At 35.0% G+C, this 9,347-nt stretch overlaps 1 long non-coding RNA gene across 1 annotated transcript; it reads right to left on the bottom strand.

The window, feature by feature from the left end:
• Positions 1 to 3,245: 3,245 nt before the first annotated feature.
• Positions 3,246 to 8,566, bottom strand: LOC129144700 (uncharacterized). Its single transcript, XR_008549137.1, has 3 exons — positions 8,547 to 8,566; positions 6,958 to 7,033; positions 3,246 to 3,457 (listed from the first exon to the last, which is right to left on the bottom strand). It is a non-coding gene; the product is annotated as an uncharacterized LOC129144700 (long non-coding RNA).
• Positions 8,567 to 9,347: the final 781 nt, after the last annotated feature.

The following is a 9,347-nucleotide window of genomic DNA, read 5'->3' as shown; positions in this document are numbered from 1 at the left end:
GATGGCAGAAAAGCCTGAAAACCATTTTCCCTACAAAGGGGGAAAATAGTCATTCAAAAGATTCATAAGAGCAAAACTTTACAAAATCTTTCTGCTGAGGCTTCCCTGGTGGCACAGCCAGTTGAGCGCTATGAAGCTGTCCACAGCCTCTGCAGCACAGGTTCGATTCCTGGCCTGCCAGGGAGATTCCCACGTGGCGCAGCGGACCTCTCCTGTCACGCCCGCTGCTCCCCTCAGCAGTGTACTTCAGTAGGTCTGCCTGTTCTGTTCCCCGCTCTGTCTCTGGTGAATCCTCTTACCCTCCCAAGCCTCTGGCCTATACCCCAGCTATTGTATAAATAAAAAATAAATGTTTAAAAAAAATCTCATAGTAACCTGGACATTTAAAAAAAAAAATGGATTGTTTCTGCTTAATCATCATAAAACTGAAATTTATAAAATTAGTCATTTTATTTCTCTCTTTTTGAGTCTGCCTAACTTGATCATTTTTCATAGAAACCACAGAATAATTCTATCAAGTACCAAAAAAATCCTGCTGTTTGTTTCTTGAATTCAACATCTAGATTACGTGGGAAGGATAGGATTTTTTCTATGTTGATTTTTTTTTCTATCAATGTGGTATATCATCTATTTTCTCCCCCATAGGGAACCTGCCTATGTTTAATTTAGTTTAATCTTATTTTATATTTTCATTTTTGTTTTGAATGTATATTTCAAATGATTAGTTCTCAAATCTGAGCATCACAGTTACCTGTAGAACTCCTATAAACACACGTGTCCAGGCCACTCCTATCGAACCTAATGTAATGACTGGGGTAAGATGTGACAATACTATGTTTTTTACAAGTAATTGTGCTACATAGTCAGACCTGAGAATATTTGGGAAATATAGGAAAGTAAAAACTAAACAACAGTGTTTTCCTTCTTCCCATCCTCATTTTTAAAACAGAATTATATCTAGTATTTATCCATGTATTTTTATCATTGTTTCCTAGTGTTGATTAAAGTATCTTTTAAATATCATTTTACTGTCTTTATTATATTATACCATCACATGTATAGGATGTTTCCTATACATCCCCTCATTCTCTGTCATGAGTACATATAACATTGTTTCTATTTAGCATAATTAAGAAATCAAAGTAAATAACCAAGAATCCTGGACTAGACACCTTTGTTCAAGTCATACCCATTACCATGTGGTCTAGATGATGTCACAATAACTGAAACTCTAGCCTATATCTGATGTTTTTACTTCCTGAAAACCACATCAGTTTAGATACACTTAAAGAGATAGTCCTTATTGCTAAAATGAAGCAGAAACTCTTGATATGACTGAATGAATACTTAAAGGATAATACAGATAAGTCATTTATTATAAGACATTAAAGAGAAAATGCTTTACTACTGTTAGTAAAATAGAAAGAATATGCTTTCCCTTACAATTTTTAATAAGCCAAAGCAAATATTATGCTATGAAAACTAGAAGAAAGGATCTAAGCCGAAATGAATTTATAAACCATAGCATAGGGGCTCCCTGGTGACACAGGGGTTAAAGTCTCAGCGCTATCAAATTGTTATCGGCTACTGTAGCCTGAGTTCGATCCCTGGCCAGGGAGCTGACCCACATGGCACAGCAAATCTCTCTTGTGTGGCCCGCTGCTCCCTTTAGTAGATCTGCCTGTTCTGATCCCACACTGTTTCTGGTGAATTCTCTCACCGCCTCTCCCCGCCCCGGCCCCCACACATACTTCTGGCCTATATCCCAGTTCTTGTATGAATAAATAAATAATCTTTTTTAAAAAAGTAAATAAATCATAGCATATTCATACAATATATTGGATGCTACAGTGCAGATAAAATAAATGAACTTGAAGTTATGGGGAGAGCAAAATTTGCTACCCTAAAACATATCTCTTTAGCATAAAGATATTTAGAGCTGGTTATTTTTAAGAAACAGCAGACTCAGAAAGTTTTTCCTTACCTTTCCCTTAATTGCCTTAAAGAATTTAAATGGTGGGCCCAGACTATTCCAAGAAGGAAGGTATTACCATAGATAACCACAAAGAATATAAGCTAAGAATGATAGAGAGGGTGGGCGAGGGAAGGTGTGTGAATTAGCAAGGCCATTTCATGTATTCCTTCCAATTCCTCTTGGTTTGCCTTTGTCTCTGCATGGTATTTTTTTTTCTATCAATGTGGTATATCATCTATTTGTTTACCAAACATTAACTTTCCCCATATTTCTGTATATTCCTCCTCTTAAGCCCCAGGTCCCTACACCCCAGCTGAGGTTGGCATATAACCCCAGAATATCTAGGACCCATGTGTCTTTTTGTGGCCTCCAAATATACTTTCTCTTGCTTTCCTCTTGTGAATTTGTCTCATAGCAATTGATTTATTAGATCAGTCAAAAGAAACTAAAAGGGGTGGGGGAATATTTTCTCTCTTACAAAGGACATCCACCAGCATAGGTAACTATCAAACATATGATCAGAATGATCAAAGCAAGTTGTAAAATGATCCTGATTAATACATGTAAGGATTTTCAATTCCAGAACAGTGCTATGTATTCTTTAGGAGCTAATACACATGAATTGCAAGTATAAAAGAATATACTTGAAAGATAAAAACTCAGCTCAGAAATAGTTACCTTTGGAGAGGAAAGAAGAAAAATAGGAAAATGATGAGTATAAGGAGAACTTGAACCATATGTGAAATATTTGTTCTTTCAAACAAAAAAAAAAGTGATACAAAAATAGAAAATGTTAAAATAAAAAGAGGGTAAAATTTTATGACCATTTATCATGCTATTCAAGCATTTTAACAATTCATTAATGTAATAATTCAGAACACTGAATTCTTCTGTTAATGTTAATGTCCCTGTTTTATCTGAGATATAATGCTCACCTTCTCTGTTTTCCAATTCTTTTATCAGGAAAATGATGACATTAATATTTGTCTTCCTTATTTTACAAAGGGAGTAGTTAACAAAAAGCAACAATAACTACAGAACCCATCAAGCTCTGTGTAGAATTAAAACAGTTAAATCAAGGAAAAGAACTTTTTCCCCCCAAGTAAAAAAACACTAATCTGCAGGAGCAAGAAAAAAATCAATTCAAGACCACATAAGTTAAAAGTAATTTAATTTAGCTTTTTTGGTTGTTCCCTTTGTTACAGTAAAAAAAACATTTTACTTATTGATTTTTTTTAATTAACAAGAAACATAAAATGGTATTCAATAAGTATAACAAATAAAAAGTAAAGTTCTATTCTGTGTTATTTTATGTAAGGGAAAAACAGAAGAGCAAGTGAGGGAGGTGATGACATGAAACAGGAGGGAAGGTATAAAGAGCGCAGCCGAGATGAAAGGACACATATAGAAGAACAGCAAGAGAGGTTGGCTCTTGAAGGGAACTTGCAGAGAAGGGTCATCCATACAGACACATCTCAGTATCTACAAACAAAAGAACAAAGTAAACACTGAGAAAGCATGCAGAGAAGCCCTCAGTCATGAAGTAGAGAACACTGGAATCAAACATTCAGATTTTGTTGCAGTTTCTACATGCCTTCTATAAAAGCCTTTCCATTTCTTGTCTACCAGCTCAGACCAGTTCCCAAAACCAATCTTGCCTTGAAGCAGGAAGGAGTGAGGAGTTTTTATGATTGTGTAATACAAATGACCAGTCCTGTTGGCTCTAGCTTTATCTTGTCTTCATTTTAATCCATGAATATGCCCGCCCTATGTACCAGTTTAATTTTTAATATGGTTCTGCTTTGGCATTTCTTCTTGAGTCCATATTATGATGACCTTTCTGTTTTGTTTTTTTAACTAGTTTTTTCTCTTACATTGTTGTAGTCCCCATAGTTCTCCCACCACTGTATCACTCACGAACAAGTACCATACTCCTTTGTGTTCACCTCTCTCCTGTTTTGTCCCCACTCCTGCCCCTCCTTTGCTGTATGCCTTAGCTCAGCTTTCTAGTTTTGAATTTTTCCTGACCTTTTGTTTGGTTTCTCTATAATCTACATATAAGTGAGGTCATCCAATATTTCTCTTTTTCCTCTCATTTCCGCTAGTATAATCCCTGCCAGCTCCATCCATGTTGCTGCAAATAGCATGAGTGTGTCTTTTTTTCCATTGAGTAATATTCCACTGTATAAAATATACCACAACTTTTTGATCCATTCATCTATTTGGGGGCATTTGGGTTGTTTCCAAAGCTTGATTACTGTAAAGTACTGCAATAAACATAGGAGTGCAGATTTCCTTTTGAATTTGTGTTTTTGTGTCCTTTGGATAGATTCCTAGGAGTAGAATTGCTGGATCACATGGTAGATCCATTTTTAGTGTTCTAAGGAACCTCCACACAGCTTTACATAGTGACTGGCCCAGTTCACATTCCCACCTGCAGTGTAAGAGTTTTTTTGTTGTTGTTGTTGTTTTTTAATCACCACATCCTCTTCAACATAACTATTGCTGAAAGAGTAAACAGTTCATGAGCCAGTGTGGACCTGGTCTGTGCAGGTATTATTAGAAATAGAAGTAAATGTATTTACTTGTGGGACTTCATAAAGTCCATGTTGCTAGGCATGAGGGATGATAATGATAAATGTTTCCTGAGGTAGTAACTTCATGATATCATTTTGTATAGAACTATAATTACTAGATGTAATTCCCATTTCTTTTGTGATATTACATAAGCTATTAATATTTGTTAATGCTTAGCAGACATAAAGTTAAAATATAGACAGTATGAGACTCATCTCTGAAAACAAGATTGAATCATTCCATGAGTCTGGACAAAGATTAACTTCTACTCTGACCTCCTAGTAGGTGAACTGCCAAACAAGAAGATCCTCTCCATCCATAGTCTGGCTGATTGGAAATAAATAGTCAATGAAGACTTCCCAGTGAAGCCAGTCCTTCGTAGTCACATGTCAGCAAATCATGCTCGTGTAGCATTTATAGAGTTTGAGGGGAAGACACCTCATAATATTAACTGGTCCTTTACCTCATCAAGGTAGCATTTCCTTAGTGCAGTCCAGCTTTTAAACTCTAAAATTAGTATTTTTGTCTGTACCCAGAGTTCATCATTCTCCAAGGGACTAATACCATTCTTTCCTGTTAACCAAACTCCTAAAAGACTGCTGTATGTACCATAATGCCAAAGAGAAAAAGTGAACCAGAACACCCAGGTCATACATTAATACATGCATTCTCTTTGCAAATCTATTTAGAAATACAAGACACAAGAACATTGTGTGGTGTGCATGGAAGCAGAGAAATGGAAATTACACAATTGACCTTAAAGACCATATCACAGAGCAACAGTCTCAAGATCCATTTGCACATAGACATGAGTTTGCCAAACAGACAAGAACACATATGCTTACTGGTTAGGGATACTGTAAATAGGTTTTAAATATTTTCAGAAAACATATCATAAGGAACAACTTTGTTAGATTTTGAACAATTATAAAGCAGCTATATAGAGTTGCAGTTAGAATTTGTACATGACATGTGAGTTGAAAATAATTCAAAGCAAAATTCCACTTTGCTAAAATTTCATGTTTGTTAAAACTGTTCTATGAACTCTTTCCAGGTAATTCCAGATTAATCTGATAATAGCTGCTAATTAGACCATGAATGAAATTAGTGAATTAATTGTGGTTATCTAGGATCAACAGTCTTCCAAAAGAAAGGGGTGAGATTGCTTAAAATTGCTTACTTCAGATACAGCATAGAGAATTACACAGTAAAATTGAATGGGAAGTCAAGTGAGAGAAAGTAAAAGAAACATACAATATTGGAGAAAAAGCAACTCTTTAGTACTGCCTGTAAGTGTAACTGATAGAAGGAAATTAGATTTAAAAATAGATTTAATCTGATTTATTTAAAGTGTATTATTAAATTCAATGGCAAAAAAAAGTGCAGCAAATTAAAATTTTACATAGCCTCTGAAAACTGTCATAATTTTGCTTTTTTTCAAATGATTGGATACCTTTGGTTTTTTCAAATTTTTCATTTCTCTTAAGTGCAAGTTTCCACTTTATCAAATCTGGTACAATGATAAAACAAATACGAGGTATAGAGTTCTGCAGTCTGTTAATGTCAGGATACCTGCTATGTCAGAAAACTTCAAATTCTGCAGGATAATTTTCTTGGTACAAAAAATATGATGGTAGAACTCATTAAATTTCTAGAGCTTTAGAATTTTTCTTGTGATTTTTGACCTTATAATGTAGCCACCACTTATAGATTCTTCTATATCACTGTGAAAATGTGTGCATGTGCAGGGAAACCTAAAAGAGACAAGTGTAAAGTAAAAGCTGAAGCAGACTTGAGAACATAACCTCTCCAAACTATATTCAGCCAACATTCACTGGCAAAAGGCAGACTTATAGATTTGAGATGCTTGAGCAGAATCTCTGTTTAAATCACTGATTTTTCACTGAAGCAATGAAAGCATAAGACTAATCTCTAAAAAGTCAGCCTACAAAAATAAGATTTGCACTAACTACTCATAGGGTGATTATAATAAAAAAAGACAAAATATCAAATGACATTAAGAATGTGGGAAAATTGGAACCTTCATACATTGTTGATAGAATTATAGTGTAGCTACTTTGGAAAATAGCCTGGCGATTTTTCCAAAAAGTTAAACATAGTTACTATATAACCCAGAAATTCTATTCCTAGATATATATCCAAGAGAAATAAAAATATATGTACACATTAAAACTTGTACAGAAGTCAGAGGCAGACAAATACAAAATTATGTTACTTATATGTGGCATATAAAGAAACAAGACAAAGGATAAGATAAATCCAAATTAATAACAACTAGAAAGAAATCTGACTCTAGCACTGAGGCTGCCAGAGGCAAAGGCAAAAGGGGTGAGAGCAAAGACCGGAGGTTACCACAGTGTACTATGGGGGTGGACTATGGATACCTGGGTAGCAGGTGAGGTGCAGTAAAGCCTGAAGGGGTGACCTCGCCAACACAGACAACGCTGTAAACCAATGTTACTGTAATAAAAATAAATATATACATAAAATGTTATTAGCCATTAGGTTAATGCAAATTTAAACTGTGATAATATACCACTACATCTTCTTTAGAATGACTAAAATTTAAAAATACTGATAATGCCAGGTGCTGACAAATACATGGCACATCTAGAACTCTCATTCATTACTGGTGGGTTAACACAATTTTATATGCCCTGGAGACAGTTTGACTGCTTCCAAAAATTGCACATATACATCTTATATGACCCAGCAACCCTACCCCCAAGTATTTATCCTAAAGAAATGAAAACTCATGTTCACATAAACACCTTTACATAAATACTTACAGAACTTTATTATAATAAAAAAAAAAGCCTGGAAACAACCTAAATGCCTTTCAAACAGTGAAAGGATAGACAAACTATAGTATATTCATTCAAAGGAAGGCTAGTCAGCAAAGAAAAAGGAAAGAACTATTGATACAAATAACAACCAGGATGGGTAACAAAGAAAGAAGCTAGCTTCAGTAAGTTACATCTTACACAATTTCATTTATAAAACACTGTTAGAAAGACAAAACTAAAGTGAGAGAAAACAGATCAGTGTCTGCCAGGGGTGGGAGTAAAATGTGAACACAAATGGGTAGCAAAGGATAATGGAGATGGTGGTAACATGAATCAACTTGTGTTCAAATTCAGAGAATTCTGTACCACTTCTCAAAATTTTCATATATTTTTATATAATAATATTAAATTTTAAAATATTTGTATTTACCTAAACCGAAGCAGAAATGAACCTTGAGAAACAACCACTCATACCTCTACAATCTATTCTCCACAGAGAAATGAGGGAGATTCTTTTGAATGCCATGCCCCTGTTCAAAACATCCAGGACCTTTCAATAATTATAGAAAAAAATTACAAAGCCTCTAAGGCCTTAGCGACACCACTAATGCCACTCTCTCAGTCTTCAATTATCTCACGGTCTCCCTCTGACCAACCCTACTGACCTCTATCCTGTTCTTCAATGAACATTCCTGCTCAAGATCCTCACTCTAACTGTTCCTTTTCCTAGAACTCCCTTCCTTCAGGTACCTCAGGACTTGCTGCTTCACTTTACAGGTCTCTGTTCATATGGCATTTCTTTAGGAAGGCTATTTGGAACCACCCTATACAAGAGAGCAAGTCTTTTACACGACCACTACTACTACCAGTGTACTACTATTACTAGTAGTAGTACCACTATTACTACTACTACTGCTACTATAGTCATCATCACCACAGTTTCTACTGTTATATTTGCAAATCATATATCTACCTCAACTGAGAGATTCAATCTGCTCCTTTCCATCCCACCCCCTCCTACCCCATACACACCTTATCTCTCTATTTAATGAAGACGGACACTTTGGGTTTTTTTTTTTTTTTTTCATATAAATCTCCAGCATCTACAATAGTACCTGGTACATGGTAAGTATTCAAATTGTTGTTGAATCAATGTACAGAAAATCAAAGTTCAGAAAATCAGTTACCTTACATCATCATCTTTGTCCTGTCAGCCACTTACTCGAACCTTCTCCTGTGGGAATCAGGTGAACAACAGCTGCGTAGTCCTCCTCTTGCCACCAGTGAATACTGACAAATCTCACCTTCCTCCCTAGTGAAAAGACAGAAGAGGCTTAAATACATATTAAAATTCACTGGAAGTTATTTATTTTTGTGTTATTAAAATATTATAAAATGTTGCTCCAGTTGCCTATTGCTCCTTGTCAACAAAGTTTAAATGATTCTCCCAAGCTTTCTTTTGCAACATTGATTTTCTATGAAAAAGACACCATTTTAGAGCAAAAAAGAGTTGTTTCTTAGATTTCTGTGTTTTGAGGGAAGGGGAAGCCTAGTCACTTATTTTGGGCATATTCCACAAAATTGAAGAGAGTCCATTTCAGAAAATTACTGCAGTCTCATCCCATCATAGCTTTAGAATTAAATTACTGTTTCATTTTATCCTCCAAATAGTGTGTCATAAGGCAATTTTTTAGATATTGAAACCTAGATTTTTCCTGGAAAGGGAATGAGTATAAAAATCACATTTGTTAAATCACAGCTCTTCAATCAAATGATTTGTTTTTTTTCCCAGAATTATATACAAATGTAAGACTTGGAAATGTCATCTCTTCAATACCAAATAGTCACCCTATCTCTGGAAAATCACTAGTTCTGATATCACTGATTGTATATTTTTCATTGTACCATATTCTACATATGAAATTTTAGCAATTGTAACTTGATCAAAAGAGAAAAATCTCAACAGCCAGGCATTTTATAAATAGATG

The sequence above is a fragment of the Talpa occidentalis genome, unplaced genomic scaffold (assembly GCF_014898055.3).
Source record: "Talpa occidentalis isolate TD23 unplaced genomic scaffold, MPIMG_talOcc4v2.1 talOcc4.6, whole genome shotgun sequence".
NCBI classification, from domain to species: domain Eukaryota; kingdom Metazoa; phylum Chordata; class Mammalia; order Eulipotyphla; family Talpidae; genus Talpa; species Talpa occidentalis.
This window is presented reverse-complemented; position numbering and strand designations above follow the sequence as displayed.